The 27,958-nt window shown below is 43.3% G+C and overlaps 2 non-coding genes and 1 pseudogene across 2 annotated transcripts; all 3 read left to right on the forward strand.

Moving 5' to 3' along the window:
- Positions 1-1,074: 1,074 nt before the first annotated feature.
- On the forward strand, positions 1,075-1,202 carry LOC112440263 (small nucleolar RNA SNORA40). Its single transcript, XR_003028438.1, has one exon. It is a non-coding gene; the product is annotated as a small nucleolar RNA SNORA40 (small nucleolar RNA).
- Positions 1,203-10,749: 9,547 nt separating this feature from the next.
- LOC112440186 (U6 spliceosomal RNA) lies at positions 10,750-10,855 on the forward strand. The gene has a single exon (XR_003028374.1). It is a non-coding gene; the product is annotated as a U6 spliceosomal RNA (small nuclear RNA).
- Positions 10,856-12,068: 1,213 nt separating this feature from the next.
- LOC100967464 (calponin-2-like) lies at positions 12,069-14,098 on the forward strand (annotated as a pseudogene).
- The last annotated feature ends 13,860 nt before the right edge of the window (positions 14,099-27,958 follow it).

The raw sequence follows: 27,958 nt of genomic DNA on the forward strand, positions 1-27,958 counted from the left end.
GCTTGCAGTGAGCCGAGATCGCGCCACTGCACTCCAGCCTGGGTGACAGAGCGAGACTCTGTCTCAAAAAAAAAAAAAAGAATTTCTTCTTTCTTAGGGAAACTTCCATTTTGCTCTTAGGCTATTTAACTGATTGAATAAGGTCCACCCAGATAATTAATGGATGATAATCTCCTTTACTTAAAGTCAACTGTAGATGCTTATCCTATCTACAAAATTCCTTCAGCGAATTTCCTTTTTTTTTTTTTTTTTTTTTTTTGAGATGAAGTCTTGCTCTGTCACCTAGGCTGGAGTGCAGTGGCACAATCTTGGCTCACTGCAACCTCCACCTCCCCGGCTCGAGCAATTCTCCTGCCTTAGCCTCCTGAGTAGCTGGGATTACAGGTGCACACCACCATGCCCAGCTAATTTTTGTGTTTTTTTTAGTAGAGACAGGGTTTCACCATGTTGGCCAGGCTGGCCTCAAACTCCTGACCTTGTGATCCGCCTGCCTCGGCCTCCCAAAGTGCTGGGATTACAGGCATGAGCCACCGCACCCGGCCAGCAAATTTCCTTCTAGCCACACCTAAATTAGTTTTTGATTAACTGGGTACTATAGCCTTGTGAAGTCAACACAAGTAACCATTACATCATGGGATGATGACATAATGATTCCTGAAAATATGAGCTGTGTTTGTTTGGAATGAAGAGCTTGAAAAGGACAAGGCTTTGAGAATTCAAGAACTTGTCTAATGTGATAATAAAGATAGCCAAAGACAAGATGATTTCAGCTGGGCTCAGTGGCTCATGCCTATAATCCCAGCACTTTGGGAGGCTGAGGCAGGCGGGTCACTTGAGGTCAGGGCTTTGAGACCAGCCTGGCCAACATGGTGAAACCCTGTCTCTACTAAAAATACAAAAATTAGCCATGTGTGATGGCAAGCACCTGTAATCCCAGTTATTCGGAAGGCTGAGGCAGGAGAATCAGTTGAACCTGGGAGGCGGAGGTTGCAGTGAGCTATCATGCCACTGCACTCCAGCTTGGGTGACAGAGCGAGACTCCGTGTTAGCAAAAAACAACAACAACAACAAAACTGCACTTATGTATGTTTTTGTTTAACTTGTGGACAAAGACTTATGGAAAGGTGCAAAAAATAAATCCTCTTTTGCAACCCAGAACTCATTGTTCAGTATGAGTTTTGATACATATCAGAATGGATATTATGATACCTGAGACAGTTAACTGATGGAGTATTGATAGCCATAAAAGTTGGTCCCAGGCCAGGCACAGTGGCTAAAGCCTGCAATCTCCACACCGAAGTGGGAGTATTGCTTGAAGCCAGGAGTTCAAGACAAGCCTGGGCAAGAACGTAACAAACACCTCATCTCCACAAAAATTTAAAAATTAGCTGGATATTGGGGCATGTACCTGTAGTTGCAGCTACTCAGGAAGGGGAGGCTAAGGCAAGAGGATTGAGCCAGGAGTTAGTGGCTGCACTGAGCCTTGATGGCACCACTGTACTCCAGCCTGTGTAACAAAGACAGACCCTGTCTCTTAATAAAAAAAGATTGATTCTAGAACTGTAGAAGAGATAGTTAAACAGCATGGGATATGAGGGAAATCCTCAGCAGTATTAATTTTGCATTCCAATTTCATGTTGACGTGATACAGACAATGACTTTTTGTTTTAAAGGCTTTTATCTTGAGAACATGGTGTCTGGAGTTAAAGGTATTGGCGTATTCCACACATCTGTACTATTCTTGAGTGTGATCGCTTAGGAATAAATATGATTTGAACTCATTCATGTTAAGAGAGGGTGTCCAATTGAGAACCAGGCAGATCCACCACCTACAGTAAAAAGGACCTTAAATTGGCTGAAGAAATTAGATCCCAAAGATTCTTGGTGAATTTTGAAGTCTTCATCAGTATATCCATATTAAAAGATGACAGAAACCAAAATAAAAGAATTATGGACTGACAGGACAACTGAATTAAAATTAGCATTAGTTTCATTTAAAAGGGCTAACTTGAAGATCAGTCTTTTGAATCCAGCTCTTTAGAGGATCTAAAGTCACCTTGATGGACAGTGGAACAAATCACAACATGGAATTCCTTGAATAAAAATTTATTGACTTTAAATAATTTAGCCTAATGTTACATTTACACAATTTTTTTAAAAAAAAAAACCTCTTTACACTGTTTCTAAAACAAACAAACAAAAAGACAAGATGATTTCTTCTAGGAGCACTGGAGAATAGAAGAATATTTCAGTAAGAATAAGAAAATGTTGCGAAACATAGTGGCTAACGCCTGTAATCCTAGCACTTTGGGAGGCCAAGGCAAGAAGATTGCTTGAGCCCGTGAGTTCAAGCCCAGCCTGAGCAACATGGCAAGACTCTATCTCTACAAAAAATTTAAAATATTAGCCAGGCATGGTGGTGCACCTGTAGTCCCAGCTACTTGGGAAACTGAGGTGGTGGGGGGGAATCGCTTGAGCCTGGGAGATTGAGGCTGCAGTGAGCTGTGATCTTGCCACTGAACTTTAGCCTGGTGACAGAGCAAAACACTGTCAAAAAATAAAAAGAATAAGAAAATGACAGGGAGTTGAACTCTCAGTTCAAAGAATAGAGACCCAGAGAAGTTCCACAATAACATTAAAAAAGCCGATCTCTTCATATATACAACCATAAATCATTAATTTACAATAAAATTAAACTAAAAAAAAGAACTGATTTCTTGCAACTTCCTGACAGACAAAGCCCCAAATTTAATTTTGCAGATTATAGAATTAAAACATAACATACAACTTCATCAAGTCTTTCATGTTAAGATGAGGGTATTGGGAAGGAGGTAAACTCTTAGACATTCGGAATATTTGGGTGGACTCAGGCGAAGCTGGGAATCTTATACCCCCAAATTCCCTTGACCCTCCCTTGCCAGTGAAAACAGAACTCCTTCACTGTCTCAGAAAACTGGTTTCCCTGTTTAAACCTTTCCAAAGGCAGTAACCTTGCAAGAGGATGCCTGTTCTCCTGAAGACCCACCCCAACCATCCCTGCCTGCCTCCATAAACCAGTTCACTCCCAGAGTGCCTTGGGGAGAAAATTAAAATATGTGTTCCAAGTAGATAAGGCTTTACATACCAAAATAATTGCAAAATCTTGCAAGTTGTTATTAATAGGAACCTAGGAAATTTGTGGGAATGCATTGAAGTGTTAAAGGAATACGCAATGTAACACTGAATTGGGCAAATTTTACCAATATAAGGCTTTGACTAGAGATTCTGAGTTTAATGTTCAAAGCGGAGCAGCTGGAGGTAGCTCTAAGTATTTGCTTGATTAGTTCACTGAAGCCTAGACTGAGGACTGAGCGTGGTGATCACTTGGAAAGAAGGCATCTTGGTTCTAGTTCTATTTGAGATTAATTATTTAAATATTCAGAAATGATTTTTGAAATACAGAGGTAATATAAGATCATTATAACTAATAAAAGGTTATATAATATTTAGAAGTTATTTTATTTTATTTTTTGAGATGGAGACCAGCTCTGTTGCCCAGGCTGGAGTGCAGTGGTGCAATCTTGGTTCACTGCAACCTCCACCTCCCGGGTTCAAGCAATTCTCCTGCCTCAGCTTCCCGAGTAGCTGGGACTACAGGCGTGTGCCACCATGCTCGGCTAATTTTTGTATTTTTTTAGTAGAGACGAAGTTTCAGCATGTTGGCCAGGGTGGTCTTGAACTCCTGACCTCAGGTGATCCATCTGCCTCGGCCTCCCAAAGTGCTGAGATTACAGGCATGAGCCACCACGCCCAGCCTTTTCTTTTCTTTTTTAATAAAGAAGGGGTCTCATTGTGTTGCCCAGGCAGGTCTTGAACTCTTGGGCTCAAGCAATCGCCCCGCCTTGGCCTCCCAAAATATTGGGATTACAGGTGTGAGCCACCATACCAAGCCATAAGTACTTTTTTGAAAAGTTGTGGGGTTTTTTGTTTGTTTTTGTTGTTGTTGTTTTCATTGTTGTTGTTGTTGTCATTTTGATATGGAATGTTACTCTGTCGCCCAGGCTGGAGTTCATTGGCACAATCTCCACCCACGGCAACCTCCACCTCCCGGGTTCAAGCGATTCTCCTGACTCAGCCTCCTGAGTGGCTGGGATTACAGGCATGCACCACCATGCCCAGCTAATTTTATATTTTTAGTAGAGACAGGGTTTCTCCATGTTGGCCAGGCTGGTCTCAAACTCCTGACCTCAAGCGATTTGCCCACCTTGGCCTCCCAAAGTGCCGGGATTACAAGTGTGAGCCACTGCACCTGGCCCTCAAAATTGGTTCTAATCACATAGTGTTTAACATCACCCCAGCTTGCATAAATTAAGTGCTTAATAAAGATCATTGTTCATTTATCTTAGACACATTATTTGCCAGGAGAAAAATAAAGGATATCCTAGACACAGAATAGTGAATGAATATGCAAAAAATAAGTAACAAGTGCAGCTCACTTTAACAATACGCTTTTTAAAATGTGCATAAATTGAATTATTTAAAGTAAAATCAAGAGCTTTGGTTTAAAACAGAACTCTAGCAATCTTCTGTAACATAACGAGTTTTTTTTCTTTTTTTTTTTTTTGAGAAAGAGTCTCTCTTTGTTACCCAGGCTGGAGTGCAGTTGTGGGAACATGGCTCACTGCATCATCAACCTCCCAGCCTCAGGTGATCCTCCCTACTGACTATAGGCATGCACCTCCATGCCTGGCTAATTTTTTTTTTTTTTTTTTTTGAGAAGGAGTCTCTCTCTGTCGCCCAGGCTGGAGTGCAGTGGCACGATCTTGGCTCACTGCAACCTCTGCCTCCTGGGTTCAAGCAATTCTCCTGCCTCAGTCTCCCGAGTAGCTGGGACTACAGGCACACGCCACCAAGTCCGGCTAATTTTTTGTATTTTGGTAGATACAGGGTTTCACCTTGTTGCCCAGGCTGTTCTCGAACTCCTGACCTCAGGATCCACCCGTCTCAGCCTCTTAAAGTGCTGGGATTACAGGCGTGAGCCACTGCACCTGGCCCATAATGAATTCTTAATATTATGTAGCTATTCATGTTAAGACTTCCTGGTCACCTCCTTCAACAACTGGGAAACATCAGTTTTGGAACCCATAGTCATATCTAATAAAGGCACATTCTCTTGACTTGTCTTAGAAATAAAATAAAACAATAATCAATACAAAGAATTGCTGTCTTTGGTCTCCATACTTTTTCATTTTTACAACAAACTTCTTATGCAAACCTCACAATATCAGTGTAAGAGTCAATTTTCATACTTTGACCCAACACTCTACCTTATAGGTACTCAATGAATATTTTTCTGAATGAACAAACATTTTAATTCATTAATTAGTTAATTAAGTAGTTCTAAACCTAAGATTATTCTGGGGTGCGGAAGGAACTAACATGAAAAATTTAGAGATATAAGCAGCCATATCAGTCTTTCCCTTTTTTTTGAACTTGCATCATTGGCTAATTAAGCACATCTTTTTTTGTTTGTTTGTTTTTAGTGTGTGTGACTCACTTTATTGCAATATTCATTTTATTGTGGAGTGGTCTGAAATTGACTCTGCAATATATTTGAGGTATGCCTGCATACAACAGCATTTCTATTTTTTCTTTTCTTTCTTTTTTTCTTTTTTTTTGAGAGAGTCTCACTCTGTCGCTCAGGCTGGAGTGCAGTGGTGTCATCTTGGCTCCCTCCAACCTCCACGTCTAGGGTTCGAGCAATTCTCCTGCGTCAGCCTCCTGAATAGCTGAGACTACAGGTGTGCACTACCACGTTCAGCGAATTTTGGGGTTTGTGGGTTTTTTTTTTTTTTGAGACGGAATCTCGCTCTGTTGCCCAGGCTGGAGTGCAGTAGCGCGATCTCAGCTCACTGCAACCTCCACTTCCCGGGTTCAAGCGACCCTCCTGCCTCAGCCTCCTGAGTAGCTGGGACTACAGGCGCGAGCCACCATGCCCAGCTAATTTTTGTATTTTTTAGTAGAGACAGGGTTTCACCATGTTGACCAGAATGGTCTGGATCTCTTGACCTCATGATCCGCCTGCCTCGGCCTCCCAAAGGGCTGGGATTACAGGCGTGAGCCACCGCACCTGGCCATTTTTGTATTTTTAGTAGAGATAGGGTTTCACCATGTTGGCCAGGCTGGTCTTGAACTCCTCATCTCAAGCGATCCTCTCGCCTCAGCCTCCCAAAGTGCTCAGCTTACAGGTGTGAGCAACTGCGCCCAGCCTAAACACATCATTCTTAAACTACCTGACCTTTCGGAACTAACAGTTGAAGCTAGGAATTCTCTATTTTGCCACTCTGTCTACAATCCTCCATTATCTACATAATATTGCAGCTCTTCCATTATATTGTGGAATGGCTGTGAAGTAGCACAAGGCTCAATGTCAAGTGTCCTCTAATACTCCATCGCACGACTAAACCCTATGTCACTTAGCAACATTTCCCTGCCCTGCTCTCGCAGCTCTTGTTGGGAAGCCTGCTCTGAGACGGTGGAACTTGGCAGGGGTGAAGGAAAATCCAGTGACTGATGCTTTATGTCCAGGAATTTTCAAAGCCTGTAGATGGCTTTTGGTTTTGGGTGGTGGTTTTTGTTTTTCTTTCTTACTTTTTTTCTTTACTAAAGGATTAGAATTTATAAATAATAGAGTGTACTGCACAATGGAAGATGCGGAACACAAACACGTTTAACTAGAATAGTATTCTTTAGCACTGGTGGTACCACACCTTTATTGCTAAAGACCTGTGTTGGGAAATGGGGACACTCCCCTTCTTACACTTCAGGTTACAGCCCTGTCCAGTTAAGCAATACACTACTTCACACTGGAGACCTTAATTTAAATGAGTTACAACTAACTTTTATGCAGGGCAGCAAGGTGCATGAAAAGGAAAACAAATGAGTACAAAGGATAAAAGAATCACTCCTTTCTTTTCTTTCCTTCTTTCTTTTTTTTTTTTTTTTTTTTTTGAGACGGAGTCTCATTCTGTCGCCAAGGCTGGAGTGCAGTGGTACGATCTTGGCTCACTGCAACTTCTGCCTCCCGGGTTCAAACGATTCTCCTGCCTCAGCCTCCCAAGTAACTGGGATTATAGGCACCTGCCATTATGCCCAGCTAATTTTTGTATTTTTGTAGAGATGGGATTTCACCATGTTGGCCAGGCTGGTCTTGAACTCCTGACCTCAGGTGATCCACCAGCCTCGGCCTCCCAAAGTGCTGGGATTACAGGAGTGAGCCACCAGGCTCAGCCCTTTCTTTCTTTTTTGAGTCAGAGTCTCGCTCTTTTGCCAAGGCTGGAGTGCGGTGGCGCGATCTCAGCTCACTGCAACCTCTGCCTCCCAGGTTGAAGCGAGAATCACTCCTTTCTATATAACACCTTGGTATAATTATAATTCTGAGGGGATAAAGCAAATACATAAACACTAGCCTATATGGACAAAGCTAAGCTAAAATTACTGCAAAACGTTGTTCACATAATTGCTTTCTTTAAAAAATTAAGCTACAAAATATCTATTGGTTAATCAATTAAAGTAGTAATTATAATAAATAGTCATATGTAATTAAATTCATAGTAAAATACTTAATTTTTTTTTTTTTTGAGACTGAGTTTTGCTCTTGTTGCCCAGGCTGAAGTGCAATGGCGTGATCTCGGCTCACTGCAAACTCCGCCTCCTGGGTTCAAGTGATTTTCCTGCCTCAGACTCTGGAGTAGCTGACATTACAAGAGCCCACCACCACACCTGGCTAATTTTTGTATTTTTAGTAGAGACGGGGTTTCACCACGCTGGTCAGGCTGGTCTCAAACCCTTGATCTCAGGTGATCCACCTGCCTTGGCCTCCCAAAGTGCTGGGATTACAGGCGTGAGCCACCGTGCCTGGTCAATACTTGAATTTACATATATATATATATATATATTATACTTTAAGTTCTAGGGTACATGTGCACAACGTGCAGGTTTGTTACATATGTATACATGTGCCATGTTGGTGTGCTGCACCCATTAACTCATCATTTACATTAGGTGTATCTCCTAATGCTATCCCTCCCCCCTCCCCCCCATACTTGAATTTTTAACCACTCAAGGCAGAAATAATTTATTTCCTTTCATCCAAAATGATGATTTTTATTTTTCATCTACCTTTCTTTCATGAGTATTTAATAATTGTAAACAGTATAACCAATACTTATAAATGCATGTTTTTATGATGTCAGAATTGAATTAAATATCATGTTTTCTTTTTTTCTTTTTTCATACTTCACAGAATAAAGTCATTTTTAAAAAGCTACTTTAAAAGTATATGTGTTGTGGCTGGGCACGGTGGCTCACATCTGTAATCCCAGCACTTTGGGAGGCCGAGGTGGGCGGATCACCTGAGGTCAGGAGTTCAAGACCAGCCTGGCCAACATGGTAAAACCCCCGTCTCTACTAAAAATTAAAAAATTAGCCAGGCGTGGTGGTGGGCGCCTGTAATCCCAGCTACTCGGGAGGCTGAGGCAGGAGAATCACCTGAACCTGGGATGCAGAGGTTGCAGTGAGCCAAGATTATGCCATTGCACTCCAGCCTGGGTGACAGAGAAGACTCTGTCTCCAAAAAAAAAAAAAAGTATACATGTTGTAATATGAACAGATACCAAAGTACCCGTAAATATCTGATATGTGCCCATTAAAAAAAAGGTATCACTTTTACACTGGTGACAATAGAATATCCTCTTTAAATGTCTGTAATTCTTTTTTTGTTTTTTTTTTGTTTTTTTTTTTGAGACAGAGTCTTGCTCTGTCACCCAGGCTGGAGTGCAATGGTGCAATCTCAGCTCACTGCAACCTCCGACTCCCAGGTCCAAGTGATTCTCCTGCCTCAGCCTCCCAGGTAGCTGGGATTATAGGCGCCCCCCACCCCCACCACGCCCGGCTAATTTTTGTATTTTTAGTAGAGACAGAGTTTCACTATGCTGGCCAGGCTGGTCTCAAACTCCTGACCTCAGGTGATCCACCTGCCTCTGCCTCCCAAAGTGCTGGAATTACAGGTGCGAGCCACCGCACCCGGCCGAATGTTTGTAATTCTTACATTCTCTGGAATAAAATTCGTTAATTGAGTTTATATTGAAATGTAGCAACTCCTAGTTTCATAAATTTTATGTATGTAATATTTGAAGGATCCTGATTTTTTGCTTTCTTATTACATAGTGCTAAATACACAGTATATATGAGATTTTGCCGAGTTGAAAACTACAATTGTGGATTTCAAATAAATAATGCTAAACTAGTTATGTGGAAAATGAGAAGGTTAGGTTTATTTATAAATATCTACTTGGGTAGATTATCTTCACATTCTCTAATTGCATGGCTTAAAGTTCTCTCTCTCTTTTTTTTTTTTTTTTTTTTTTTTTTTTTTTTTTTTTGAGAGAATTGTCCAGGCTGTTCTTGAATTCCTGGCCTTGTTGGATCCTCTGGCCTTGGCCTCCCCAAGTGCTAGGATTACAAGCATGAGCTACCATGCCTGGCCTATGTCAGCTTTTTAAGAACCTTGAGATCAAAGAAATAAATGAGAAATTTCTGAAAATTTCCACATGTACTTAAAACTCTGTAATTATATACTATATATTAAATCTACCAAAAAATTGATGGTTAGGAACCTGCAACCAGGATTTAATAGCCTTGTTTTATAAAAGTATACCAAAACAATTAGAAAAACATAGTTAATAGCTTTTAAACAAAATTTGCTTACAAATTATAGTTTGATACAATTATAAAGTAATAAATGGCATAAAGTTACATAGATTATGTATCACTTGGCTGACCATCTGGTGCCTTCCAAAGGCTGCCAAAACTGCTGCAAGCCAGGCTGAGGCTTGAAGAACCCCTGAATTCCTGCATCTAGAAGGATGCAGGTGTCTCTTGTCTAGGACATTTCAAGGAAATGTCTTCTCCCTATTTCCCTGCTCTCGACCAGTTTATACAGATTACAGGGAATCCGTAGGATCTGGAGGCTGAGAGAAAGGTGCAAAAAGGTAGAGTGACAAAAATGGACTTTTAAAAACTGTTCCATCAGGTATTCTTTGGTTACAAGTAAAAGAAAGGTATCCTAACCCAACTTAAAAGGGGATGATCAGCCAGGTGCAGTGATGCATGCCTGTAATCCCAACACTTTGAGAGGCCAAGGAGGGTGGATCACTTGAGTCCAGGAGTTGGAGACCAGCCCTGGCAACATAGCGAGACCCCAACTCCAAAAATAATTAAAAATTAGTCAAGCATGGTGGCACATGCCTGTAGCCCCAGCTACTCCGGAGGCTGCGGTAGGAGGATTAATTGAGCCTGGGAGGTTGAGGTTGCACTGAGCCATGCTTACACCACTGCACTCCAGCCTGGGCAACAGAGCGAGACCTTGTCTCAAAAAATAAATAAAAATTAATTAATTAAAAGGGGATGATCAGAAATCCAGAGGGGAAGATCACAGATCCCAAGTAGAAGTCACAGATGTCAAAGTTGTCAGACCACTACTCTCTCCACCTTTCTCTGGGATTGTACAGTTGCTGCATCTGTTGACACATCCAGGCTATGGCTTATCTCTGATGACTGGATTTCCTCATTTATGAGCATGCATACATCAAAAAAAATGGCTGCCACTCCTCACACTACCTGACTCTCCAGCTCTGGTGTCCTCCACTGAGCTAGTTACTCAAAGTCGAAGTCTCTGGGTTCAAATTAGCAAGCAAAAGAATTGGATTGGTGCTCGTATAAGCGCACATATACTAAAATTGGACCAATACAGAGAAGATAAGCATAGTCACTACGCAAGGATGACACCCAGATTTGTGAGGCATCCCATGTTAAGGGGGGGAAAAGCATCTGAATGGATTAGGTGTTCTCTGATCCCATCAGCTGTGGCTAGGGAGACAAGGTCTAATGGTAAGTAGCATAGCTGCCCCTGCCAAGGACTCTGTGGCAGGGAAGATTTTCTGAGATGGGGAAGTGGGTAGGGAGAAGACAATTAGTATCTCAAATTCCTAGACACCAAATAGGCTGAAATGGACTTTCTAAGTCGGACTTTTTCAGTCTCTATCTCTCAAGTTGGAGGTTCAGGCTCTGGAGGGAAGAAGGGTCAGATCATATCAGCTAATTTTCCTTATTCCAAAAAAGGCAGGATTTGTGTGTGGCACATATAGCTTGGTTTATTAAAAATTTGAGTGGTCTGGCCAGGTACAGTGGCTCACGCCTGTAATCCTAGCACTTTGGGAGGCCAAGGCAGGTGGATCACTTGAGGTCAGGAGTTCAAGACCAGCCTGGCCAATATGGAGAAACCCCATCTCTACTAAAAATACAAAAATTAGTTGGGTGTAGTGGCGGGCGCCTGTAATCCCAGCTACTTGGGAGGCTGAGGCAGGATAATCACTTGAACCTGGGAGGCGGAGGTTGCGGTGAGCACAGATTGTTGCCACTGCACTGAAGCCTGGGCAACAAAGAGAGACTCTGTCTCAAAAAAATAAATAAATAACCAACTAAAACCTATGTCCAGATAACAGAATAGCTTTTGTTCTTCAGCTCCACATAAAAATATCACTATAGCCGGGCACAGTGACTCATGCCTGTAATCCCAACACTTTGGGAGGCCAAGGGGGCGGATCACCTGAGGTTGGGAGTTCTAGACCAGCCTGACCAACATGAATAAAGCCCGTCTCTACTAAAAATACAAAATTAGCTGGGCGTGGTGGTGCATGCCTATAATCCCAGCTACTCGGGAGGTTGAGGCAGGAGAATCGCTTGAACCTGGGGAGGTGGAGATTGTGGAGAGCCGAGATTGTGCCATTGCACTCCAGCCTGGGCAACAAGTGAAACTCTGTCTCAAAAAAAAGTTATATATATATAGATGGTATATATATATATATATGGTATATATATATAGATGGTATATATATAGATGGTATATATAGATGGTATATATATAGATGGTATATATATACAGATGGCATATATATATACAGATGGCATATATATAGATGGTATATATATATATAGATGGTATATATAAACATATATATCACTATAGATTGATTGATTGAATTAGAGACAGGGTCTCGCTCTGTCACCCAGGCGGGAATGCAGTAGAATAGCTTACTATAGCCTAGAACTTCTGAACTCAAGCTGTCCTTCCCCCTCAGCTTCCCAAGTAGCTGGGACTACAGGCGCTTGCCACCAGGCCCCAATAACTTATTATTTTTTTTTTCTTTTTGGTAGAGACATGGTTTTGCTATGTTGCCCAGGCTGGTCTCAAACTCCTGGACTCGAGTGATCCTCCCATCTTGGCCTCCCAACGTGCTGGGATTACAACTGTGAGCCACCATGCCCAGACCACATAAAAATATCCCTAGAGGAGTGCGTCCCAGGCCCGCGCCGGCCAGGCCGTCCTGTTTCGTCCCATCCCATCCTGCCGCAGCGCGCGCCAGCCATGAGCTCCACGCAGTTCAACAAGGACCCCTCGTACGGGCTGTCAGCCGAGATCAAGAACCGGCTCCTGTGCAAATATGACCCCCAGAAGGAGGTAGAGCTCCGCAGCTGGATCGAGGGACTCACCAGCCTCTCCATCGGCCCCGACTTCCAGAAGGGCCTGAAGGACGGGATTAGCTTATGGACACTCATGAACAAGCTACAGCCGGGCTCAGTCCTCAAGATCAACCGTTCCATGCAGAACTGGCACCAACTAGAAAACCTCTCCAATTTCATCAAGGCCATGGTCAGCTACGGCATGAACACCGTGGACCTGTTCGATGCCAACGACCTGTTTGAGAGTGGGAACATGACGCAGCTGCAGGTGTCTCTTCTCGCCCTGGTGAGTAAGGCCAAGACTAAGGGGCTGCAGAGCGGGGTGGACATCGGCCTTAAGTACTCGGAGAAGCAGGAGCCGAACTTTGACGACGCCACCATGAAGGCTGGCCAGTGCACCATCGGGCTGCAGATGGGCACCAACAAATGCACCAGCCAGTCGGGCATGACCGCGTACAGCACAAGGAGGCATCTCTACGACCCCAAGAACCACATCCTGCCCCCCATGGACCACTTAACCATCAGCCTCCAGATGGGTACAAACAAGTGTGCCAGCCAGGTGGGCATGACGGCTCCGGGACCCGGTTGACACCAAGCTGGGAACCGACAAGTGTGACAACTCCTCCATGTCGCTGCAGATGGGCTACACGCAGGGCGCCAAGCAAAGCGGCCAGGTCTTTGGCCTGGGCCGGCAGATACATGACCCCAAGTTCTGCCCAGAAGGCACAGTGGCCGACAGGGCTCCCTCGGGTGCGCAGGCTCGGGGGAGGTCCCTGAATATCCCCCTTACTACCAGGAGGAGGCTGGCTACTGAGGCTCCCAGCACGCTCTCTCCCCATATCGTCTCCCCGTCTGAGTTTCTGGGTTTTTCTGTGTTTTCATCTTTTTTTTTCTTAACCTGTTCAGTGCTGCCAATCAACCCAGGGTCTGTGAGTGGCGGTGTGGGATCAGGGAGGTCTTTTTTCCCCCTTGCCTTGGTCCTTCGCAGGACTGAGCCACCAGGCTGTGGGGTAAGGGGTCAAAGCCGTATCCCCATACGTGTAGGGTAAAGGTCCCTGCTGGCACGTCCAGGCTGTGGGCCGAGCAGTGCTGGGGAGAAGAGACCTGGGCTTGGAGGGACCCAGTCCCCGAAGGTTTCCGGTTCCCTTGTCTCTTCCCCATTGTGTCGGCCGATCAGTTTGTGGTTTCTGTACCCGCAAAAGTTTCAGGAAGTATTAACAAAAGAAAAATACTTTTTTTTTCCCCCGAGGAATGGGGCGGGGACAGTGGAGAGGGTGCTGGGAAATGAGTGCCCTGGGAAAGGGGGCCTGGCCACAATGCTAAATATCTCAGGCTCCCAAGTGGCTGCATTTCCCTAGAACCAACAGACCTCAGACCCTCAGACCTGCCCTGGGGCCCGGTGAGGAAAGTGAGGCCCGTAGAAGGAAGTGGAATTCTGCGTTGTTGGGGCTAAGCCTGACTCCTTCTCCAAGCTAACCACCCCCTCCACTGTGGCCTCAGTAGGTTTTGTTGTTGTTGATGTTGTTGTTGTTGTTGCCCAGGCTGGAGTGCAGTGGTGCGATCTTGGCTCACTGCACCTCCACCTCCCTGGCTCAAGTGATTCTCCTGCTTCAGCCTCCCAAGTAGCTGGGACTATAGGTGCTCCATCACGCCTGGCTAATTTTTGTATTTTTATTAGAGATGGGGTTTCACCATGTTGGCCAGGCTGGTCTCAAACTCCCGGCCTCAGGTGATCCGCCCACCTTGGCCTCCCCAAGTGCTGGAATTACAGGCATGAGCCACCATGCCCAGCCCCTCAGTAGGTTTTAAGGAGCCTCCAGCCCTCCTTCTCCCCTTCTGGGCCAGACCAGCTATACTGCTCCGTCTCCCCTGGCCACATGCCCCACCGAGTACTGCACAGGGACCCCCACCCAGGGGCCCTACCCCATGAGATAATGTGAAATACGACTGTGGACCAAACGCAGTAAAACCTCTGTTGGTAAGAAGAAAAAGATATATATATATCCTGAGAGATAATATATTTATACTCATAGTTTATTGTTCCAATTATTCCAGCTTTTATCTTTCTCAAATAAGAAGAGTGCAGAATAAGCCATAAACAGAAGTCAAACAATTCTTTAATATTTTCATTCTATTGCCCTAATTATAATACCATTCTATGTGATTAAAAAAAACACACACACATACTGGGCAAGGTGACTCACGCCTGTAATCCCAGCACTTTGGGAGGCCAAGGTGGGAGGATCACCTGAGGTCAGGAGTTCGCGACCAACCTGCCCAACATGGTGAAACCCCGTCTCTACTAAAAATACAAAAATGAGCCAGGCTTGGTGGCGTGTGCCCGTAAGTCCCAGCTATTTGGGAGGCTGAGGTAGTAGAATCCCTTGAACACGGGAGGTGGAGGTTGCAGTGAGCCACGATCATGCCACTGCACTCCAGCCTGGGTGACAGAGCGAGACTCCATCTCAGAAAAAAAACAAAAACAAAACAAAACACACACACACACACACACACACAGAGAACAATCACATTTTACTTCTGATTTTTAAATTTGTGGTGATCCCTTGCTTTTATTAATTGGCTGGTCGGGTACAGTGGCTCAGGCCTGTAATCTCAGCACTTTGGGAGGTCAAGGCGGGTGGATCACTTGAGGTCAGGAGTTCATGCAACATGGTGAAACCCAGTTTCTACACAAAACACAAAAATTAGCCAGATGGGCTGGGCACGCTGGCTCACTCCTGTAATCCCAGCACTTTGGGAGGCCAAGGTGGGCGGATCACGAGGTCAGGAGATCGAGACCATCCTGGCTAACATGGTGAAACCTTGTCTCTACTAAAAACACAAAAAATTAGCCGGGCGTAGTGGCGGGCGCCTGTAGTCCCAGCTACTCAGGAGGCTGAGGCAGGAGAATGGCATGAACCCGGGAGGCAGAGCTTGCAGTGAGCCGAGATCATGCCACTGCACTCCAGCCTGGGTGACAGAGTGAGACTCCGTCTCAAAAAAAAAAAAAAAAAATTAGCCAGATGTAGTGGCGTGTGCCTGTGGTCCCAGCTACTCAGGAGGCTGAGGTGGGAGGATCACTTGAACCCAGGAGGCAGAGGTTGCACTGAGCCGAGATCATGCCACTGCACTCCAGCCTGGGCAACAGAGTGAGACTCCATCTCAAAAAATAAAATAATAAAATAAAATACGATAAAATAGGCCAGGCACGGTGGCTCATGCCTGTAATCCCAGCACTTTGGGGGGCCAAAGTGGATGGATCACCTGAGGTGAGGAGCTCGACACCAGCCTGGCCAACACAGTGAAACCCCATCTTTACTAAAAATACAAAAACTAACCAGGCGTGGTGGTACATGCCTGTGATCCCAGCTACTCAGGAGGCTGAGGCAGGAGAATTGCTTGAACCTGGGAGGCTGAGGTTGCAGTGAGCCAAGATTGCGCCACTGCACTCCAGCCACTTGCTCTTGCAACAGAGCGAGACTCCATCACACACACACACAAAAGATTAAATAAAACAAAATGAAAAATAAAGTAATAATTTTTACTCAAAATGTTAAAGGTGTTGCTCCATTTTCTTTAATCTTCCAATGTTGCTGTTGAGAAGTTCAATGCATTCTGATTCTTTGTTCTTTGATTGTGACCTATTAAAGATTTAAAATCTTTTTTTTTTTTTTTTTTTGAGATGGAGTCTCACTTTGTTACCCCGGCTGGAGTGCAGTGGCGTGATCTTGGCTCACTGCAACCTCCACCTCCCAGGTTCAAGTGATTCTCCCAGGAGTAGCTGAGACTACAGGCAGGTGCCACCATGCTTCGCTAATTTTTTTATTATATTGTAGAGATAGAGTCTCATTATGTTGCCCAGTCTCCAATTTTTAAAAAATCTCAGCAATCCTAGCTTTAATTTCCTAGCATTCTTTTTTGTTCTCTGAATTCTCCTTATTCATAGTATTCTGGTTTTGTGTGATTGTTCTGTTTTTTTTTTTTTTTAATGGATAGAGTGCTTTCTCTTATTTGTATGGGGTATAATGATGGTCTTTTATCCTTGGAAGTTTCCTTCTACTTCCTGCATTATTTCTGTTTCCTCTGGTTTCCTTTTTTGCCTATTTACTTATTTTTTTTTTTTTTGAGACAGAGTTTTGCTTTGTTGCCCAGATTGGAGTGCAGTGTTGAGATCTGAGCTCACTGCAACCTCTACCTCCTGGGTTCAAGCAATTCTTATGCCTCAGCCTCCCAAGTAGCTGGGATTACCAGCTCGCATCACCACGCCTGGCTAATTTTTGTATTTTTAGTAGAGATGGTGAGGTTTCACCAAGTTGGCCAGCCTGGTCTTGAACACCTGGCCTCAAGTGATCTGCCTGCCTCGGCCTCCCAAACTGCTCGGATTACAGGCGTGAGCCACTGCACTCGGCCTATTTACTTTGATTTATCTTTCTCTCTCTTTAATGTTGAAGGCTCTCCTCAAATATCTGACATTAGTATTTAAGCTTGAAGCATTACAAACTGATTGCAGACTCTTGGCTTGTGGACTTGTGGTCCTCACGATAGGAAAACCAAGTTCAGTTTTTTGTTTGTTTGTTTTTGTTTGTTTGTTTGTTTTTGTTTGTTTGTTTTTAGACATAGTCTCACTCTGTCACCCAGGCTGGAGTGCAGTGGCGTGATCTCGGCTCACTGCAAGCTCTGCCTCCCGTGTTCACGCCATTCTCCTGCCTCAGCCTCCGGAGTAGCTGGGACTACAGGCACCAACCACCACGCCCGGCTAATTTTTTTGTATTTTTAGTAGAGACGGGGTTTCACTATGTTAGCCAGGATGATCTCGATCTCCTGATCTCGTGATCCGCCCGCCTTGGCCTCCCAAAGTGCTGGGATTACAGGCATGAGCCACCACGCCTGGCCCCCAAGTTCGTTTTTTTAAGTTGGAATGAGTCTCGATTGTAGATACATGTCTTTTACTTAGGGCTACTTCACTTCTACAAAGTAGAAGCTTCCTAACTCTGGGAAACATAAACCTGATTCTGCTTGCTTTTTTTTTTTTTTTTTAGACAGAGTCTCGCTCTGTCTCCCAGGCTGGAGTGAAGAGGTGCAATCTCAGCTCATTACAACCTCCACCTCCTGGGCTCAAGCAATTCTCCTGTCTCAGCCTCCTGAGTATCTGGGATCACAGGCATCTGCCACCACACCTGGCTAATTTTTGTATTTTTAGTAGAGACGGGGTTTCACCATATTGGCCAGGCTGGTCTTGAATTCCTGACCTCAGGTGATCCATCCGCCTCGGCCTTCCAAAGTGCTGGGATTACAGGCATGAGCCACCATGCCCGGCCTGATTCTGCTTTCTATAATTACACATTAGACTTTGAGAAGGTAGGGTGTGTAGGGCTGATTTCTCCAAGAATTTATAAATTACATATTCTAAAGAACTTATTTCCCATAACACTTGACTTAAAAACTTACCATGAAACAAATGGCATCACCTGGAGCTTAAGAAGTTCATTGAAGGCCTGGTGAGAGACAATAGCCAAGAACAAATAAAGAGGGCAGAAGTCCAGGAATGTATTTCACATAGCCAACCAAAAAAACATGAAGGCCAAAAACAAAGCAAAACCAGTTACCACTAATCTTTTTTTTTTTTGAGACGGAGTTTCGCTCTTGTTGCCCAGGCTGGAGTGCAATGGTGTGATCTCTGCTCACTGCAACCTTCGCCTCCTGGGTTCAAGTGATTCTCCTGCCTCAGCCCCCCAAGTAGGTGGGATTACAGGTGTGCGCCACCACGTCCAGCTAATTTTGTATTTTTATTAGAGACGGGCCAGGCTGGTCTTGAACTCCTGATCTCAGGTGATCCGCCCGCCTTGGCCTCCCAAAGTGCTGGGATTACAGGTGTGAACCACCACACCCAGCCTCAGTTACCACTAATTTTAAGAAGAAAAACATTATAAATGACAAAAAAATTAAGAGTAAATAAAGCTTTTGTAAATATACAAAAGGAACCTGCACACTTCTCAAAAGTCCTTTTTTAAAAAATCTCTGCAGGAAGAACTAATTCCTCAGTGCGTCATTAAAGTGAACCAGTTAATGTTGATGAAGCTACAAATAATGGCTTAGTTGTAATACAGTGGTGAAGCATCTAATTCCCCCAAAAGACCAATAAATTATAAATGTTTTATACAAAAAAATCTTACTATGAGCAGTAAACTCAGTAATTGAATTTGTATAAATATTTGTCCTCAGAAAACATGGGCTTTTAAATTTCAATCTGACAGATGTTTTGAGATAGTGATTGGTGGAACCCCAATCATGGGGTCGGACCCCAATAATAGTGATTAATGGGACCCCTTAACTTTCTAACTTTGTGTACCAGTGGCCTAGAAAGACTAGGGAAGTGTTGGGAGTTTTTGTGACTTCATTTTGTAAACTCTGACTAGCATCACCCCTAGACCGAGCAAGAGGGGCCCCTGCCCTTAACCCTGCATGTCACAAATAAATGCCAAAATGCATTTATTAAATAACACACAGATACCTTTGTTACTTGGAATCCAGCATACAGGCTGGCATTGTATGACTTACAAACTTAAACATCCACTCCTGGAAATAACACCTATTAGACCCCAGGGAAACACTTCACATCACTTGCTCTATGTCTACAAAACAAAAGGCAACCGAATACAAATGCCATAAAGCTTTATGGTTTCTGCAGCTGTTGAAGTAGGAGAAAGACCTTGCTTTGGAATGTGGGGAGGATTCCAAACAGCAGAAACAGATAAAAGACAAAATAATTAGCTTGTCAAATAAGTTCTTCCTCTCAGTGTGAATGCAATAGCTTTTAGCTTAATAGAGTATCTTTTCCTAGTGTCAAGCATTTTCTTGCTTTTCTTAGGACACCAGAGATGCTCACAAATTAGGATGAAATTTCAGATGGGTAGCTGAGGAACATTTTGCAAAACTGAGCAATTTTATATTATTCTTAAATGTTTGTATAGATGTAACAAAGTATGATACTGATTCTTCACATTTGTAGCAAAAGGGACATGGAATGTTAGAATTGCAGATAGTTTTTTTTGTTTGTTTATTTTCTTGAGTCTCACTCTGTCACCCAGTCTGAAGCACAGTGGCGTGATCTTGGCTCACTGCAACCTCCACCTCCCAGGTTCAAGCAATTCTCCTGCCTCAGCCTCCCGAGTAGCTCGGATTACAGGCGTGTGCCACCATGCCTGGCTAATTTTTGGATTTTTTAGCAGACACAGGGTTTCACCATGTTGGCCAGTCTGGTCTTGAACTCCTGACCTCAGGTGATCTATCCACCTCAGCCTCCCAAAGTGCTGGGATCACAGGCGTGAGCCACTGAGCCTGGCCCGAATTGCAGATAGTTTAATTCTATTAAAATGTTTAATAAGCTTTCATTAAATTTTCTTTTTTTCTTTCTTTTTTTTTTTTTGTGTGAGATAGAGTCTCACTCTGTTGCCCAGGCTAGAGTGCAGTGGTGCAATCTCGGCTCACTGCAACCTCTACCTCCTGGGTTCAAACAATTCCTCTGCCTCAGCCTCCTGAATAGCTGGGATTACAGGTGCCTGCCACCACGCCCAGCTAATTTTTGAATTTTCAGTAGAGATGAGGTTTCACCATGTTGGCCAGGCTGGTCTCGAACTCCTGACCTCAGGTGATCTGCCCGCCTCGGCCTCCCAAAGTGCTGGGATTACAGGTGTGACCCACCATGCCTGGCCTTCATTAAATTTTCAAAAAATTAAATTAAAAAACTTCAGCCTTATCTACATAATTTTAATTTTAAGTTTTATTAATTTTAGTTCATTTATTGATTGTTTTAAAGTTTTAATAGATAATCAAGGTTACAGGAAATACAGCTTTTGGAAATATCTGAAAATAATTTCCTGATTATTTTACAATTTCCATAAAATAATGGAAATGTAATATAAAATGGAAATGTAAAGGTTTTTTAACATGCACCTTAATTCATATTTTATACACCGTAGGGATCAAAAGAGGGCTTTCCCCTTGGCCCTCTGAAGGTTCACTGAAAATCACTGTCATGAGGCAGTTTAATGGAAGAGCAGGCATACAAATTTATTTAACAAGTACACAACGAGCACAAGAGGAAAATCACAAGTCATCGCCCACCCCCATTGTGATTCAGAAGCTTACAGACCACGCTAGCAAAACAGGTTGTGGAAGTAGGGAAAATAATTCTGTTACTAGGGAGAATGAATGGATTAGGGAACAGAGATTAAACTGTACATGATCCTGTGAAAAGCTATGTTCAGGTGTAGTTACATTCCTGGTCTTCCAGGGAGGAGAAAAAAATTAATTTTTTTTGATGGTCTGGATCTTAGGAAGATAAAGGAACTCCTGTTTTTCAGAGGGTGGGGGAAGGGAGGGGTGTAAGTCAGAGAGACTTTGAGACTTCCTCAGTTCACCAAGCCATATATGGTGGTATCGGTTTCTGAGCTCCAACAACACTTTCTTTCTTTTTTTTTTTTGAGACAGAGTTTCACTCTTGTTGCCCAGGCTGGAGTGCAATGGCGCAATCTTGGCTCACTGCAACCTCCGCCTCCCCGGTTCAAGCTATTCTCCTGCCTCAGCCTCCCGAGTAGCTGGGATTACACGCGCCCAACATCATGCCCAGTTAATTTTTTGTACTTTTAATAGAGACAGGGTTTCACCGTGTTGGCCAGGATGGTCTCGATCTACTGACCTCGTGATCCGCCCGCCTCGGACTCCCAAAGTGCTGGGATTACAGGCGTGAGCCACCGGGCCTGGCCCAACAACACTTTCTAAACAATTACTTTTTCTTTTCTTTTTTTCTTTTTTTTTTTAGAGAGTCTCTCACTCTCTTGCCTAGGCTGGAGTACAGTGGCTCAATCATAGCTCACTGTAACCTCAAATTCCTGGGTTCCGAGCAATCCTCCTGCCTCAGCTTCCCAAATAGCTGGGACTACAAGCATGAGCCACTGTGCTAGCCCAATTAGTTTTTTAATCATTTAAATAATGGAATAAGTATAGTTGAGATTATAACATAAAAAGTAAATACAGGCCAGATGTGGTGGCTCACACCTGTAATCCCAGCACTTTGGGAGGCTGAGAGGGGGGATCACTTGAGGTCAGGAGTTAGAGACCAGCCTGGTCAACATGGCAAAACCCCATCTCTACTAAAAATACAAAAATTAGCCAGGCAAGTTGGCAGGTGCCTGCAGTCCCAGCTACTCCAGAAACTGAAGCTCCAGCATCGCTTGAACCAGGGAGGTGGAGGTTGCAGTGAGCCAAGATCGTGCTACTGCACTCCAGCCTGGGCAAAAGAGTGAGACTCTCACTCAAAACAAAACAAAACAAAAAGTAAATACGAAAGCAGAATTCAAAAACAGTTAAAAAAATTTCAAAAGAAAAAATAAATTTAAAAACATTCATAGAGGCTGTCTGGTTAAATATTTTAAAACTGAAATAATGAAAGTGTTCATGAACCACATAAAATCTGCAAACAGCACATTACAAATTCTTCGTTTACTGAATATTTAATTACTGATGAAAATGAGTAATTACTAATGGAAAATTACATTGGCATATTTTGCTAGGACAATGGTCAACCACATTGCTTATAAATGGCCTTGTCCATTTCCATTAAGTTCATTGTTCATCTTTTCTTATTTATTTATTGTTTGTAGAGATGGGTCTGGCTATTTTGACCAGGCTGGTCTTGAACTCCTGGCCTCAAGTGACCCTCCTGCCTCGGCCTTCCAAACTGCTGGAGTTACAGGTGTGAGCCACCACACCTGGCCTGTATTTTCTTATTTATTTTATTATTATTATTATTTTTTTTGAGACGGAGTCTCACCCTGTCACCCAGGCTGGAGTGCAGTGGTGCGATCTCGGCTCACTGTAAGTTCTGCCTCCCGGGTTCATGCCATTCTTCTGCCTCAGCCTCCCAAGTAGCGGGGACTACAGGCGCTCACCACCACACCCGGCTAATTTTTTTGTATTTTTAGTAGAGACAGGGTTTCACCGTGTTAGCTAGGGTGGTCTTGATCTCCTGACCTCATGATCTGCCTGCCTTGGACTCCAAAGGTGCTGGAATTACAGGCGTGAGCCACCGGGCCCGGACGTCTTTTCTTATTTTTAAACTTATATCTGCTGTTAAATATTTAATTCATCCTGGGAAACATTATTACTAAATGTGTTATATTCTGAGCCTTTTATTCTCTCTTATTAGTTTCACTTCCTTCTGTTACTTGTCTTTCACCTATGTCTGATAAACTGAAATACAGTACTGAACATTGAGGAGAGTCTTATCAAATAAAATTATATTTTCACTTCTGGTATATCTCCTCTATCCATATTAGTTACACCAAAGAAGACAAACAGCTTTTGGGACAGATTATACATAGTCACTTTTGTTTCACAGTTAAACTTAAATTAATGTAATTCAAGGCCAGGCGCGGTGGCTCACACCTGTAATCCCAGCACTTTGGAAGGCCAAGGTGGGCAGATCACCTGAGGTCAGGAGTTCAAGACCAGCCTGACCAACATGGAGAAACCCTGACTCTGCTAAAAAAAAAAATACAAAATTAGCCAGGTGTGGTGGCGTATGCCTGCAATCTCAGCTACTCGGGAGGCTGAAGCAGCAGAATCGCTTGAACCCGGGAGGCGGAGGTTGTGGTGAGCCAGATTGCGCCATTGCACTCCAGCCTGGGCAATAAGAGCGAAACTCGGTCTCAAAAAAAAAAAAAAAATTTAATGTAATTCAATGTAATCTGAGGCATTACAGTGTTGTTTCTTTCTTCATTACTTTAGCTTTAGCTTCTTTTTTTTCGAGACGGAGTCTCTCTCTGTAGCCCAGGCTGGAGTACAGTGGCGCTATCTCGGCTCACTGCAAGCTCCGCCTCCCGGGGTCCCGCCATTCTCCTGCCTCAGCCTCCCAAGTAGCTGGGACTACAGGAGCCCGCCACCGCGCCCGGCTAATTTTTTTGTATTTTTTAGTAGAGACGGGGTTTCACCGTGTTAGCCAGGATGGTCTCGATCTCCTGACCTCGTGATCCGCCCGCCTCGGCCTCCCAAAGTGCTGGGATTACAGGCGTGAGCCACCGCGCCCAGCCCATTACTTTAGCTTCTATTTCTTCTGTATTTTGCAGTAACAGTACTGTATCTTTACATGGTGTTTTACAGTTTCTTTTTTTTTTTTTTTTTTTCTTTTTTGGACACAGAGTTTCACTCTTGTTGCCAGGCAAGGGTGCGATCTCAGCTCACCCCAACCTCCGCCTACCGGATTCAAGCTATTCTCCTGCCTCAGCCTCCCAAAAAGCTGGGATTACAGGCATGCTCCACCACGCTCGGCTGACTTTGTATTTTTAGCAGAGACGGGGTTTCTCCTTTTTGGTCAGGCTGGTCTCGAACTCCCGACCTCAGGTGATCCACCAGTCTTGGCCTCCCAAAGTGCTGGGATTACAGGCGTGAGCCACCACGCCTGGCCTACAGTTTCTAAAACATTTTTCTCACTTATAATCTCTGAAGTCCCACAACAGCCTTGGGCAGTAAAACTTGCATTGACATTAGAGAAAATCATGTTTTCTTTTTCTTTCTTCTTTTTTAAATAGAGATGGGGGGGGGTCTCGCTATGTTACCCAGGCTGGTCTTGAACTCCTGGGCTTAAAGCAATCCTCCCGCCTCAGCCTCCCAAAGGGATGGGATTACAGGCATTAGCCACTGTGCCTGGCCAAGAAAACCATGTTTTCAGCACCATCAATGTGACAGATTTGTGAAACCAGAGGCATGCTGGTAAACGTTTAACAACCGGTAAGTGTTTAACAATCACCCAGCTGAGGGTATGGAGAACCCTGATTGTAGTTTGCCAATTTCACTGATGTAAATGCTCACAACATGGCTAATTTCAAACCACCACTGTGATGTCAACTGACTCCCCAAATTTCTGAGAGTGTAACGATTAGCTCTCAGAAACAGTAGGAAGCCAGTTCCAGCACACTACTTGGTCTCTTTAAATTGAATCTAAGGCCAGGTGTGGTGGCTCACGCTTGTAATGCCAGCACTCTGGGAGGTTGAGGTGGGCAGATCATCAGTCCAGGAGTTCAAGACCAGCCTGGGGAACATGGTGAAACCTGGTCTCTACTAAAAATACAAAAATTAGCCAGGCATGGTGGCACTTGCCTGTAGTCCCAGCTACGTGGGAGGCTGAGGTGGGAGGATCACTTGAGCCCGGGGAAGTTGAGGCTACAGTGAATTAAGATGGAGCCACTGCACCCCAGCCTGGGTGACAGAGTGAGACCCTGCCTCAAAACAAAAACAATAGCAAAACAAAAACAACAAGGTTTCCATATCTTGTTTTTATAAGGAAAGTACTTTTTGTTCCTTTCTTTTTTTCCTCTTCTTCCAGGCTAGACTGTGGACAGATTAAGCCAGCTTCAATAATGAGAATAAAGATTTTACTCTATGGTCAAAATGGGTTAGAAGGAACCTGGTTCCCTGAATGATCTCATGGAACAGAGCTGCCTACTCACCCTAGACTACCTGTCTACCTCTGTACTGTTATGTGAGAGAGAAATAAACCTTAATCTTTGAGTTATTGTATTTGGGGATCTCTTTGCTATAGTAGCTTAGTGACTTCTCAGAAGAGGCAACATTTAAGCTAAGATCTAAATGACAAGAATGAATAAGCCATACCAAGAGGGAGAGAAAGAGCATTTCAGGTAAATGAAAATGACCTAAAGGGAGACAGGTCAGTACGGATGGAGTACAGAAAGTGAATGGTAGAGATGAGGTTGGAGGATAATTAATTCAGGACCAAATCACATAAGGATTTGAAGGCCAGGGTAAGAAATTTTGATTTTAATTGTAATGGGAAACCCCTGGAGAATTTTAATAAGTGTCATAATTGGGCTTATGTTTTAAAAACATCGTTCCATCTTGGGCTATGGAGACATTTAAAAAATAAAAACAAAAAAAAAATCACTCTAGCTGCTCTGTGTTAAACCAAGTGAGGTGGCAAAGTGAAGACAAACACTACTATAGTTAGAAAGCTACTGCAATAGTTCAGGGGAGCTAATTTTGTGCTCTGAACTACGGTGGTGGTAGAAATGAAGACAGAGAGAACAAATTCTTGAAATGCTTTAGAAATATCAACAAGGCTAATGATGAGTTGGATGTAGGACAATGCAGGAAAGAGGGGAATCATTGATGATTTTGAGTTTAAGCAACTGCTGTATAACGAGGTGATTTGTTGTGTAAAGGGTGGACCATAAAGAGGTAAGAAGAGAGAAGAGTGGAGACAAAGAGGTCAGCGGGAAGCTTGAGTTGAAGACAGCTGAGTTTTTGTAATTTGTTTTGCTTTTGTGGGGAGGCGGCAGATTTTGCTGTGAAAAGGAACAGCTCTTTTCTAATAATGTTAGCTTCTATATGCTTGTTAGGCATTCAAGTAGTCAGGCAAGTGTCTCAAAGGTTTGAAATTCAAGGGAGATGTCTGGGCTGGAGATATAAATTTGAAAGTCATTAATACTATGGGCAGGTCATAAAGCCATGGACTGGATGAGGTAGGTCACCTAGGGAGAAAATGTATGTAGAAAAGAGGACAGAGGCATAGCCAAGAGCACTGCAGCATTGGGAAGAAAATTTCCAAGGAAAACCAAAAAAGAGAGATGTCACGAAAGCCTGGAGATTTTTTTCTAGAAGGAAGGCATAGTTAATTGTGTCAGAAGCCATTGAAAGATTGAATAAATGGGGATTGAGACCATTCACTGGTCTCAATGGCTTTGGCAACCACTGGCTTTGGCAAAAAGTGGGCCTTGAGAATTGCCATTTCAGTCAAGTGCTAGGAATAAATACCCATTTGGAGAATTTGAAGGAGAGATGAGGAGGTAGGGACCACACATATAGACATGTCTTTACATCTTTTAGGGAGTTTTGCTGTTAAGGGAAGCAGAGAAATTCGGTCATAGCTGAAGGTAGAAGTGGGGTCAAGTAAGGATTTTTAAAAATTTGAGTAAGATCTTAATAGGAATCATTACTAAAGAGAATAAAGGGAAGAAGTACAATCAGAGGTATCTTAAGAAGGCCTAGTGAATGGGAGTCCTTTAAGTGTTTTATGTGCAAAGTGCTATAGCCAATGAGGCATTTTTTAAAAACTGGAAATCTGGGGGAAAGACGGTCACTCTTGATAGAAATGGGGCTGAGAAGGGAAATCATTTTAGAAATAATGGTAAATGTATTTTGGACATATTGAGTTCAGGAAAATATTTAAGCAAAGATTAACCAACTTAGTACAAGGGATTTTTATTTTTATTATTTCTATGATCTGAAGAGAAACCAGAGTATACAAGGAATTTTGAGCTTCAAGATAACAAGAAAAATGATATATTTTACAAAGGACCAATCCAGTTGGTAGACTATTTAAATTATCCTATATCAAATTAATAAGGATTTACTTTGCCAAGATTCTTGGCACTTTTATATTAACTTAAATTGCACTGGGAAAAAAGCATAATAGTAGTTGAGAAGCAACTAATTATAAGCAATTATAAGCCAAATTATGTTTATACCACAATTAGTGTTTGAGGTGGTTTAGTAGGCAGATTCTTCAGTAAGAACCATCAAATAATTGAACAGCTTGTAAAACACAGAAATACTTCTTTTATCTTTATTTCAAGTAGAGTAACCACATTCTTTTATCATTATAAAATAAGCAATATTTATTATCTTTTGTCCCAATCCGCAGTTTGAGTTGGATGCTTATAAAACATGGCAAGAGGGCTGGGTGTGGTGGCCTCCCAGCACTTTGGGAGGCTGAGGTGGGCAGATCACCTGAGGTCAGGAGTTCAAGACAAGCCTGGCAAACATGGTGAAACCTCGTCTCTACTAAAATACAAAAATTGGCCGGGTGTGTTGGCATGCACCTGTAATCCCAGCTACTCGGGAGGCTGAGGCAGGAGAATCGCTTGAATCCAGGAGGCAGAGGTTGCAGTGAGCCGAGATCACGCCACTGAACTCCAGCCTGGGCGACAGAGCGAGACTCCGTCTCATACAAACAAAACATAGCAAGAGTAGTTTATGTACCTAGCTCACAACATAGCTTCTTTCAACAGGTTTCACGGAGACACGTGAACCACGTTCTTGTAAGACAAGAGCTATTCTACAGGGTATCTAGAGTGCAAACCCAAACCATGTCTTTTTCAGTGGATTTTTCATGTTGACATCATCTTATTTCACTTTGGGGAAAGTTTTTTTCTAAGGATGATAGCGAAAAGTCCTTTTGTCTTGTGACAATAGCAATTTTTATGTCAGCTTGGGGTTTTTTCCTCCCATATTCCCAAGTAAAAGTCATAACTTTGTTACCACAGTTTTGCCATCTGAGGTTAAACTGTTTGACCATGGCTTGACGACTATTTTATACGTAACA

This window comes from Pan paniscus, chromosome 5, assembly GCF_029289425.2.
Source record: "Pan paniscus chromosome 5, NHGRI_mPanPan1-v2.0_pri, whole genome shotgun sequence".
NCBI lineage: Eukaryota > Metazoa > Chordata > Mammalia > Primates > Hominidae > Pan > Pan paniscus.